This window comes from Acanthochromis polyacanthus, chromosome 16 (assembly GCF_021347895.1).
Source record: "Acanthochromis polyacanthus isolate Apoly-LR-REF ecotype Palm Island chromosome 16, KAUST_Apoly_ChrSc, whole genome shotgun sequence".
Lineage (NCBI taxonomy): Eukaryota > Metazoa > Chordata > Actinopteri > Pomacentridae > Acanthochromis > Acanthochromis polyacanthus.
In genome coordinates this window covers 2,172,543-2,184,441 of record NC_067128.1, presented here as the reverse complement: position 1 = coordinate 2,184,441, position 11,899 = coordinate 2,172,543, and the positions used below count along the sequence as shown (strand labels likewise).

At 40.1% G+C, this 11,899-nt stretch overlaps 1 long non-coding RNA gene across 1 annotated transcript; it reads right to left on the bottom strand.

The window, feature by feature from the left end:
• Positions 1-3,010: 3,010 nt before the first annotated feature.
• LOC127530271 (uncharacterized) lies at positions 3,011-10,043 on the bottom strand. The gene is made up of 2 exons (XR_007936730.1): positions 7,695-10,043; positions 3,011-5,519 (listed from the first exon to the last, which is right to left on the bottom strand). It is a non-coding gene; the product is annotated as an uncharacterized LOC127530271 (long non-coding RNA).
• Positions 10,044-11,899: the final 1,856 nt, after the last annotated feature.

Sequence of the window (11,899 nt, the reverse complement as noted above, 5' to 3'; positions counted from 1 at the left end):
TAGTATGTCGTCCAAAATATGACAAAAACATCATAGTTTAGTATGTCGTCCAAAACATGACAAAAACATCATAGTTTAGTATGTCGTCCAAAACGTGACAAAAACGTCATAGTTTAGTATGTCGTCCAAAATATGACAAAAACGTCATAGTTTAGTATGTCGTCCAAAATGTGACAAAAAAATCATAGTTTCGTATGTCGTCCAAAACGTGACAAAAACGTCATAGTTTAGTATGTCGTCCAAAACGTGACAAAAACGTCATAGTTTAGTATGTCGTCCAAAATATGACAAAAATGTCATAGTTTAGCATGTCGTCCAAAATATGACAAAAAAGTCATAGTTTAGTATGTCGTCCAAAACGTGACAAAAACGTCATAGTTTAGTATGTCGTCCAAAACGTGACAAAAACGTCATAGTTTAGTATGTCGTCCAAAATGTGACAAAAACATCATAGTTTAGTATGTCGTCCAAAATATGACAAAAACATCATAGTTTAGTATGTCGTCCAAAACGTGACAAAAACGTCATAGTTTAGTATGTCGTCCAAAATATGACAAAAACGTCATAGTTTAGTATGTCGTCCAAAATGTGACAAAAAAATCATAGTTTCGTATGTCGTCCAAAATGTGACAAAAATGTCATAGTTTAGCATGTCGTCCAAAATATGACAAAAACATCATAGTTTAGTATGTCGTCCAAAATGTGACAAAAACGTCATAGTTACCTCCACCAAGGAAGTTATGTTTACCTCCACCAAGAAGGTTTTCGTATGTGAGCCAAAATATGACAAAAACATCATAGGTTAGTATGTCATCCCACAAATTGGAGCAAGGTGTCCGGATAGCTCAACTGGTTAAGAAGGTGATTCGTAAACAGAACTGTGTCAGAGATGCAGATTCGATTCCAGCTCATGGTCCTTTACTGCATGGGTTTCCTGTTTTTCTCTCGAGCCTTGGCAGAGGTCTGCACTCTCTGAGAGCTTTTCTAGTTTAGTATGTCGTCCGAAAATGGCCAAAAAAAACATCATAGTTTAGTATGTCGTCCGAAAATGGACCAAAAACATCATAGTTTAGTATGTCGTCCGAAAATGGACAATAAACATCATAGTTTAGTATGTCGTCCGGAAATGGACCAAAAACGTCATTGTTTAGTATGTCGTCCGAAAATGGACCAAAAACGTCATAGTTTGGTATGATTTCTGAAAATGGACAAAAAACATCATAGTTTAGTATGTCTTCCAAAATGTGACCAAAAACATCATAGTTTAGTATGTCGTCCGAAAATTGACCAAAAATGTCATTGTTTGGTATGTCGTCCGGAAATGGACCAAAAACGTCATAGTTTAGTTTGTCGTCCGAAAATGGACAAACAACGTCATAGTTTTGTGTGTCATCTGAAAATGGACAAAAAACATCATAGTTACCCCCGCCAAGGAGGTTATGTGACACCCGGCGTTTGTGTGTCTGTGTGTCTGTCTGTCTGTCTGTTAGCAAGATAACTCAAAAACGCCTGGGCAGATTCAGATGAAATTTTGAGGGGATGTGGACTATCACAAGAGGAAGAGCTGATTTAATTTTGGTGGCAATCCGGAAAGGATCCTGGATTCTGGATCACTTTGAATTTTTTAGTATGTTTTAGTATGTGGTCCAAAATATGACAAAAACATCATAGGTTAGTATGTCGTCCAACAAATTGGAGCAAGGTGTCCGGATAGCTCAACCAGTTAAGAAGGTGATTTGTAAACAGAACTGTGTCAGAGATGCAGGTTCAATTCCAGCTTATGATCCTGTACTGCATGGGTTTCCTGTTTTTCTCTCGATCCTTGACAGAGGTCTGCACTCTCTGAGTGCTTTTCTAGTTTAGTATGTCGTCCGAAAATGTCCCAAAAACATCATATTTTAGTATGTCATCCGAAAATGGACCAAAAACGTCATTGTTTAGTATGATGTCTGAAAAATTTAAAAAAGTCATAGTTTAGTATGTCGTCCAAAATGTGACCAAAAATGTCATAGTTTAGTGTGTCGTCCGAAAATGGACAAAAAAGTCAGAGTTTAGTATGTCTTCCAAAATGGTCAAAAACGTCATAGTTTAAAGTATGTCGTCCAAAATGTGACCAAAAATGTCATAGTTTAGTATGATGTCCGAAAATGGACAAAAATGTCATAGTTTAGTATGTCGTCCGAAAATGGATAAAAAACGTCATAGTTTAGTATGATGTCTGAAAATGAACAAAAACATCATAGTTTAGTATGATGTCCGAAAATGGACAAAAATGTCATAGTTTAGGATGTCTTCCAAAATGTGACCAAAAATGTCATAGTTTAGTATATCGTCCAAAAATCGACAAACGTCATAATTTAGTGTGTCGTCCGAAAATTTACTAAAAACCTCATAGTTACCTCCGCCAAGGAGGTTATGTGACACCCGGCGTTTGTGTGTCCGTCTGTCTGTCTCTCTGTCTGTTAGCAAGATAACTCAGAAACGCCTGGGCAGATTCAGATGAAATTTTGAGGGGATGTAGACTATGGTAAGAGGAAGAGCTGATTTATTTTGATGGCAATCCGGAAAGGATCCTAGATTCTGGATCACTGAATTTTTTAGTATGTTTTAGTATGTGGTCCAAAATATGACAAAAACATCATAGGTTAGTATGTCGTCCAACAAATTGGAGCAATGTGTCCAGATAGCTCAACTGGTTAAGAAGGTCATTTGAGAACAGAACTGTGTCGGAGATGCAGGTTCAATTCCAGCTCATGATCCTTTACGGCATGGGTTTCTTGTTTTCCTCTCTGTCCTTGGAGGAGGTCTGCACTATCTGAGTGCTTTTCTAGTTTAGTATGTCATCCAAAATGTCCCAAAAACATCATAGTTTAGTATGTCGTCCAATATATGACCAAAAACATCATAGTTTAGGATGTCGTCCAAAATGTACATAAAATATCATACTACAAAATAAAAGCATGGAGGGAATGGTTATTTGAACACTAGCAAAACAAAGGCTTGCCAGAAATGAACTGATCAACAGACCTTTATTAGAGTAATTTACATGCAATTCGGTGTCCATACATAACACGCACAAGGTCATTTTTTATTAAATATTTTGTCTGTCAGAAAGGATACATCACCTGAGCAGCCTTGGCACAGTACTGCACTCTGATCGCTTTTCTCGTTGTTAATGCAGCAGTCGCTCCATTCTTATAACTCTGGTGCAAATATTTCACAACACAGCTGCTTACAAAGTATCGCTGAGTCTCTAAGGTTTTAAACATGGTTGGAGTAGGCATTTTAATAATAATAATTTAAATCCTGCTGCTCAGAGACGTCTGAGTAAAATTCTCACCAGGCAATCTCAACGGGAGAATCACTTCAGGAAGCAGCCTTTCGTCTTTTTCTTAGAACCGAAAGACAGAATACAATAAACGATGGTGTAAGTTGACTGAATAAGCAGTTTGGTAATGCGCTGGACAGTGGACAAAATTTACAGCTGAGAATTCACTAAAAGATGCTTGATTCACTGTTTAGTGAACTGCATCATGGGTAACAGCTAAAGTATAGAATCCCAGATGCTAAAATTAATTCAGTGTTTCATAACTTTGCCCCAACATAAGGTAAAGAAAGTGTTTTTTCCCCTCCTTGTTAGGATGCGAGGGTTTCGAACCCAAAAGCAGACACTCTGAGACAGGCAGATGCTAGAACCAAGATTTAATGACAAAAGCAAAAGCACACCAAAATCCCATACGGGGAATAGTCTAAATAAAACTAAGGCAGGGCTCCAACGAAACAAAGGCAAGGAACAAAAACCGACCACTACATGGGCTAGACTAAGGAACTAACAGAAAGACTTACAACTAAAAGTCCAGGGACCGGGAGCCAAGGCGAGGACAGTGGGGAAGTTCTGGGGACCAAGCCGGTGGCTGTAGAGCCGAGGTAGGAACAGAGCTGACGGGGATCGGTGGCAGAGTCGGGGCAGGGACAGAGGGGTGGGAAAGACTACCGGGACAGAGCAGGCAGGGAGAGCCCCAGAGCTGGGCTGGGCAGGACAGAGCAGGCAGGGAGATCCAGAGCTGAGGGGGAACCGGAGCAGAGAGCTTGGTAGAGTGCCAGCAATAGCAGGGACGGAAAGCAGGCACAGCAATGACAGAGCCAATCCAGACAGATGCATCACAGGCAATGGCCCAGCACTGAGTGATAAGGTGAGCCAGGCTTTATGTGCTGCTGATTGCTGATCAGCTCCAGCTGTGGTCCCTCTGCAGCTGCTCTGATGAGCCGCGGAGCCGAGAGACAGGCAGGGGACCACAGCTGGACTGTGACACTCCTGTTACAAAGCAGACGATCGGAGAAGTCGGACATCTGTCATGTAAATGCCACTTCTGGCTTCACAGAATTAAAGATTTCTAATCAAGATTCTTTTTGTTTTCTTCTCTTTTTTTTTAGCATCCATGTCATAACTTTTTATTTTTACAAACAGTTCTTTTACAACATGTTACCGTACAATTACACTGCTTTACTGTATTAAATTAAGATAAAAATAGTAGTATTTTACAGATATTTGCTGTTTTGTTTGTTGTAATGGAAAGGAAAAGCAAAAGAAACAATCAAGTAAACAGGAAAACAAAAAGGTCGACCTGCTTACATGCTCAGAAATATTCCAGACTCTTTAAGTTTCTTCCTTATGATGCTTCTGTAGTTATTAAAACATAAATTGTCTCACTGATGTCAGTGGAGGGAACCTTTGTTTATGGAAGGAAAATCTCCTGGGGCTCACTGACATGAAAATATCCAAACACTGACATCTGAAGCGAAGCTATTCAGTGAACTCAAGGTAACGGGAAAAACATGAAATCACAAGTTGTGTCTCATCCAGCTTCAACTTGGAAACGAAGCAGCTTTGAGTGATTATAACTGCTAATATTAAGTGTAAAAATACCGTGACATTCTAATACACCACGGGATCATTGATTGCAAATCATACAAAAGGTGCAATTATCCTATAAATTCTGCAGTTATCGTCCATCTGGCAGCGCTGAAGATGACATCGGGGTCTGATATGTAGCAGAGCCCCGGAGGTGTTCTGTCGCAGCACATCAAAATCTGATTCCCTAATTATTCCATCACTCCAAGCTGGAATCTTCAATCAATCAGTCTTCGGTGAAAGGCTAGCAAAAGCACCGGGTCTGGTCCAAGGAGCCGTGATGCTTTCAGATGACATTCTGACACAGAAAATCCCAGCTCAGCGCCAGGAGAAAACCAACGTATGCACACTTCAATTTACCTGTGACAGAAAAAGTGATGACTCTGATTGTGACAGTGGCAGCAGAGCGGCGGCCGCCACTGCAGTTACCTCTAGATGTAATGTTTTCATTGTGAGAGGTGAATTAAAATGAAGTGTCAGTGAAGCCACCAGATGTACTGCAGCATCCTGGAAGCCTCAGTGGTGAGATGTTAGAAATATGCAGCAGTATACAGCAGCAAAAACACCTCCACCATCATGTCTGTAGGGCTTCATTTCTGCACAACTTCTGAAAGAAAAAATCAGCAGAATTCAACAAAATACACGTAAATCATGAGCTTCAAGTGTGCAAGACAATCTCTGAGCAGATAAACTGCCAAGCCGCAGTTTCAAAACAACAGAGTTGTCCTAACACGGCCAAATCCACACCTCAGTACGGTCCAGGCAGGACATTCATTCGTGTCTCATGCAACTTGACAGATCTTGAGTAGTTTGGCAAAGAAAAATGGGGAAATTCTGCAAAGTCCAGAAATGAAAACTGAGACAGAACTCACTACACGGAATACAGCCGCTGCCAAAGCAGCCGCCACTAAATATTGACTTAAAGTGGTGGAATTATGCAATCAATTGTTTTGTGTTTTATCCTCGGTCTTAATTTGAATCACTCTGTAGAGATTTATTTTCACTTTGAGGTTTCTTTCTTTCATCAAAAAAGCTTAACTAAATAAACTGTGAGTCAATCCTGTAAGCAGGGTCCCGGCCAGAAAGGTGCCGGAGTGGCACGATCCCAACGCTGTTGTTCCTGATGCACAAAGAAATGCAGAATGAGCACAAACAGACGCAAAACATGCATGAAATGAAGCAAAACAACTGGAAAGAGATGCAAAACACGCACAAATGGATGCAAAAATGCACAAAACAGGTATGGATGAGGAGATGCAATTTATGCACAAGAAAATGCAAAACAACCCAAATGAGATGCAAAACAATAACAAAGAGATATAAAACACAAGCAAAGGGGGGAAAACAACCACAAAGAGATGCAAAACATGCACTGAGACACAATGGAACCACAGATAAGCGCAACACAACTAGACAGAGATATAAAACAACCACAAAAAAACATACACACATATACAAAACAACCAAAAAGAGATGCAAAACAACTCAGGAGATGCAAGCCATGCATTGGGACATGCAAAACAAGTAAAGAAATTCAAAACATGCATGAATAGATGCATAACAGCTACAAAAAAAATGTAAAGTAGCTTAAAAGAGATGCTAAATAACCATGAAGAGGTGCAAAACAACCACAGAGGGACACAAAACTTGTGTTAAGAGATCCGGAACAAAGACAAAGGGACACAAAACATGCAAGAAGAGATACAAAATAATCGTAAAACAATGAAAAGGGATGGAAAACAGCCACAAAGAGATGCAAAACAACCGAGGAGATGCAAAACAACTAAAGAAAAGCAAAACAACAATAAAGAGATGCAAAACATGCACGAATACATGCATAACAGCCACACAAAAATGAAAAATAGCCGAACAGAGATGCTACATAACCACGAAGAGATGTATGAAAAAACACAAAGCAACCACAAAGACACAAAAACAACCACAAAGACACAAAACAACCACAAAGAGACACAAAGAACAATAAAGAGATGCAAAACATGCACAAATAGATGCATAACAGCCACAAAAAAATGAAAAATAGCCGAACAGAGATGCTAAATAACCATGAAGAGATGTAGGAAAAAACACAAAGCAACCACAAAGACACAAAAACAACCACAAAGATACAAAAACAACCACAAAGACACAAAAACAACCACAAAGACACAAAAACAACCACGAAGACACAAAACAGCCACAAAAAGATGCTAAACATGTGTCTAGAGATCCAGAACAAAGACAAAGAGACACAAAACATGCAAGAAAAGACACAAAATTACCACAAAGATACATAAAACAATGAAAAAGAGATGGAAAACAACCGCCCTTTATTACTACAGTTCACAACTTTCTGTAGGTTTCTCAACCCACCCTCAGCTGTAGAAGAATGAAACAACAATGAAACATGAACATCTCTGAGTGCAGATGGACATTTGTAAAACACGACATACACACAGCGAGCAGGGCCCATAAAATATGAGGCATTTTAATAACAGTGGAATTGTTTCCACATCAGTATTAACACTTTACCAGCTTAATGCCACTTTAATAAGAAGCCATTCGTCAGCTGCTCTGCACTTCACAGGATAACTGAAGAGTCCAAACGCTGGACTCCGCTCTGTTTACTTGTTCACAGACAAACAACATCATCGTTTGACTAAACAGATGAGCGACATGAGAAGAAAGCATCAGCAGAGGGTGGTGCTGAATGACTGATGTCCAATCAGCAGCTGCTTACATCCCTCCGCGGTTTTTTCAGGGATGTCTGTGGCTAATGACTCACCATTGGAGTGCCTCCATGTCCCGTGGAGAGATTCAGATCTGCAGGCCAAGCTTGAGCGCTATCAGATGGTTGTGTGTGAACACCAGTGGCGTCTGCAGCATATGCTTAATTGGCAGTTTGAGCCTCTGCTCGACTGTCTGTGTTCCAAGTCATTAACATGTAATGTGCACTCCGGACCCGGGGCTCATAAGAACCATTCCTGTCCGCCATAACATTTAAACAGCTTTGAGCCACACTTTCCCCAGCTGTGAGACAAAGGGCCTCTGCTTTCTGTCTCCTAAGGCCTCCTCTCCAGTATCTCCGTGTGAACTGTCACCACCTCTCCACGGCGAACTCCTCCCTCGTGGGACACCCGATCAGGACGCGGCTGCTTTCTGTCTTTGCTACTTGCACCAAAAAGAGGAGAAAAAAAGAGAGAGAGAGAGCAGAATGGTGAGAGTTGTTAACAGCTTGTTAAACATGTCTGTTTAATTCAGCACCACTCTCACCCCTCCGCTGGTCTCAAACGCAGCGTTCATCTTCTCTAATGCTAATGCACTCGCCTTTTATAGTCCAGATATAGAGAAAATCAATTCATAATGTCTCGCCTTTTCCCTTCTCTGAGTGGATGTGTGAGACTCTAATGAGCTCCCAATTTAGACCGAGATGTTTGTTTGCGACTGGAAAAATGTGCTGCAGGTTCAGCGAGGAGACACGGAACTGGAAAATGAGGGTTCAAGAGAAAGGAACAGGCACTCGAATCTCTCAACAAGTCAGAGAACAAGAGGTGTATTTAGTCTGCAGGTAGTTAGAGAGCAGAGGAAACATTTCTGGGAGTCTAGCAGCAGAAGAAAAATGAAAGGAATCGCGAATTTGGCTGATAGATAACACACTGTAGCTGCACACAGCCTCGTGTTCTGTTAAAAAGACGAGTTTAGAGCTCATTAGAAACCACTGCAAGCTGATGGAGAAAGAAAAGAACAGTTGCATGACAGGAAAGGAACTAAAGAAGTATTTTTTAATTATCATATGTAGAAGCAGCCGAACATTAGGAACAAACGAGAAGGACGGACGCTAGTTGGCCAAGTTTTCTTATTTTTGAAAGGAAACAGAAACCAGAGCAGAACTGGAGCTATTGTGCATTTTTTGCCGTAATTCAAAAGTTTGTTAAACTGTTTTAAGGACTGTTTGTGGAAAACTAATAGAGCTAGTCATGTCCAGCGCAAAAATGTATGTGCAAGATGTGCAAGCAGCTTCTAAAATGTTCAGGGTTAATCATCAATTACTGACAAAAAAAAACTTTAGAAACAGAAACTGGTTAAACTCTGAGTGATTTCAAAGCTGTTTCTTTGTTCTATCGGCCTTCGTGAAGCGATGGTTTCCTGAAACTGATCCAAACACCTTCAGCTGACTTCTCGACCTCATGATATTTGCAGTGAGTCTCATCGTCGGTCTGAATGAAGGTTTTATATTTGCTCTGCATTTGTTCCTAAAACCATTTACCAACTCCAAGGCTGCAGCTAAAAGAACTGAAACCATCTTAGGGACCTGAAGAACGAGGCTGAATGTGAGGTTTCTGAATTCATCTTCTGCATTTCACCACAAAATAGTCTCACTTTCATTGCTTTATTATTGATACTCGAAGTAATTTCTCTTCTTTTGTGAGCAGAATGAAGGCGCTGCATCTGATCTTGTGATATATGATGATAATTTAATGGAATCTTGAATAATAAACCTACACACTGGGACGCTGATGTGAGTCTGTTAATGATCTGTTCAGAGAGTCTGCAGCTTTTTGCAGCTTTCCTTCCTGACTTGCTGTGTTGCTTTAAACTTGTAATATATTTTAAAACGCCTTGTATTGGTTTAAGATTACAGTTTGCTCTGCTTGATGCGTGTCCCTGCTGATCAACCTCTTTAATGTGAACAGGCCCACAGTGGGACTCAGAAGCTGGACTGGCTTAACGAGCTCATATCCAGGTCTGTGTGACCGCCTGGCCTGATGGTGTTTGTTCGGTTTAGTGAAGCCACAAAATGAAAAGAAAGCCTGGATATGACCAACGGAGAGCTGCACTACAAAGCAAGATTAGTGGGTTATGTGGAGGAAAAATTGTACCAACATACAGAAGGTCAGAAGCACACCAGCTCAGACAGCTGATCGTGCAACAATAACAAGGTTAGATCCTGCCTCTTTTTTCTTTCTCTCAGACGGTATAAGCCCCGAAGGATGGAGAGTCTCCTCAGAGTTGATACTGGCAATGCACTTGTTATGTCGATTCTCCTGAATACACGGATCCAGTTTGTCTTCGTTGTATCTGCACTGCAAAAACTCAAAATCTTACCAAGTCTGTTTGTCTTATTTTTAGTCAAAATGTCTCATCCCACTTGATTTAAGATAAATTCACTGAACAAGTGAAATTTCAGAAAGATGGAGGGACTTGTTTTAGGACAACGCATCTTAAATATCTTGTTAAGTCAAACAATCTTGAAATTATCTTGTTGTGACTCTCGTGTCGTCCTGCGAGTCAAATTGGCCGTTTTAAAGGTTTAAAATGCGCCAAAAATATATATTTTCACAGTGAAAGCTTCCAAATTTTCAACATTTTTTGAGAAATTTTTGAACATTTTTTGGTGGGAAAAAAAAGAAATGTTAAAAAAATGTTTCTTTAAGAACATTCAGGAAAAAATCAACCAAAATCCAGCGAATTTCGCTGGATTTTGGTTGATTTTTTTTCCTGAATGTTCTTAAAGAAAATACTAGAACTTTTGCTGATATATGTGGAATCACTGTAGATATTTTTAGGATTTTTTTTTGAAGATTTTTATTCATTTTTTGAATGCATTTACATTTTTTTAATTTCTTGCCAAATTTGTTTTTTTAATGAAACTTTTGAGGGAAAATTTTAAGGAATTTTCTTCCTGAAGATTTTGCAAATTTTTATAAATTTGGGGAATTTTTTTGTTGAATTTTTGTATTTTTTTCAGACGAGGAAACCACCATATTTGGTGCCATAAATGAGGACAACAGGAGGGTTAAGACATCTAAGCTTGACAATCCTGGTAAAATAGAGCTTAAAATAAGTTTTTCCAGCTAATTTTAAGATCTCAGTATTCTTAATATCACATCTTATTTCAATAAATCTATACCAAGCCATTTTTCACTTGTTCTATTGACACATTTTTTCACTTATTTCAAGGTAAAAGTTCCTTGAAATAATTTTTTTTACTTGTTCTGAGAGGGGCATTTTTTCCAGTGTGCTTCCTCATGTTAACTCCCCGTCTAACCTGCAGCTTCTTTGCGCCTCCTGTTTCAGTCTCTCTCGGTCGTTTCTTTGCCAGTTCGATCCTCCTGCCAAACTTCAGTTGAGCTGACGTCTTGTTCACCTTCTAAATCCAAAACTGTTCATCAGTGACCCACCAGGTCGGCCTTTTAAAAAAAAATCTGCTCCAGCCTCCTCATTTCCGGATTCCCTTCTCCTGTTTTACAATAAACTTTTTTAAAACTGTCCAGCCAGCCCTGTGTTGTGCTTTTGGGTCCAGAAATGCAGTAAATTACCTCATGATTGTTTGTTTTATAGGATTGATTTTCTCAGTAAATACTCCCCTTTTTCTGCACTGCATTCTCAAGTTTAACCAAAATCATCAGGACCAGTGTTGTCGGTTCTTCTCACATCCCTCAGAGAGCATTAATGTCGGACGCATTACAGCAGAAACGTACATTTAGCTTCTACTGTTGCTACACTTTTGAGCCAATCAGAAACATCAGACCTGCTACCTGTTAGTATGCTGATTTCAGAGCAAAAGAGAAAAAAAAACTGAACTCCAGTGCAACTCCAAACGAGTGCACATCAAAAGCTGCTTCCCGGCGATGCATCAGCTGCAGATGTTCAGCAGACAGCAAACACTCAGCGGTCTTTCCATGACAAATGGGAGAATGTTTTGCTCATCAAAGCTTCGTTTCTGGACTGCAGCGCGGTGGGTTTTACTTTCACTAAGGGGGGTATTTATGACTTCGGCCCAAAGAATGCAGCTGCGAACGCGGAGTTCACGACTCTGGGAGACTTTGTGACTCGTGATCGTCCTGAGTGTGTTCTTATGGTGCAGCCCAACATTTTCTCATGTCGTCGTTAAAACGAGGCGAGGAGACGGTGAAGCGATGGACCTGTGGTGAGACGTTGAGCAGGGCTTGAACTGGACCTTCAGGAGCGAATTCAGTGTGACATGGA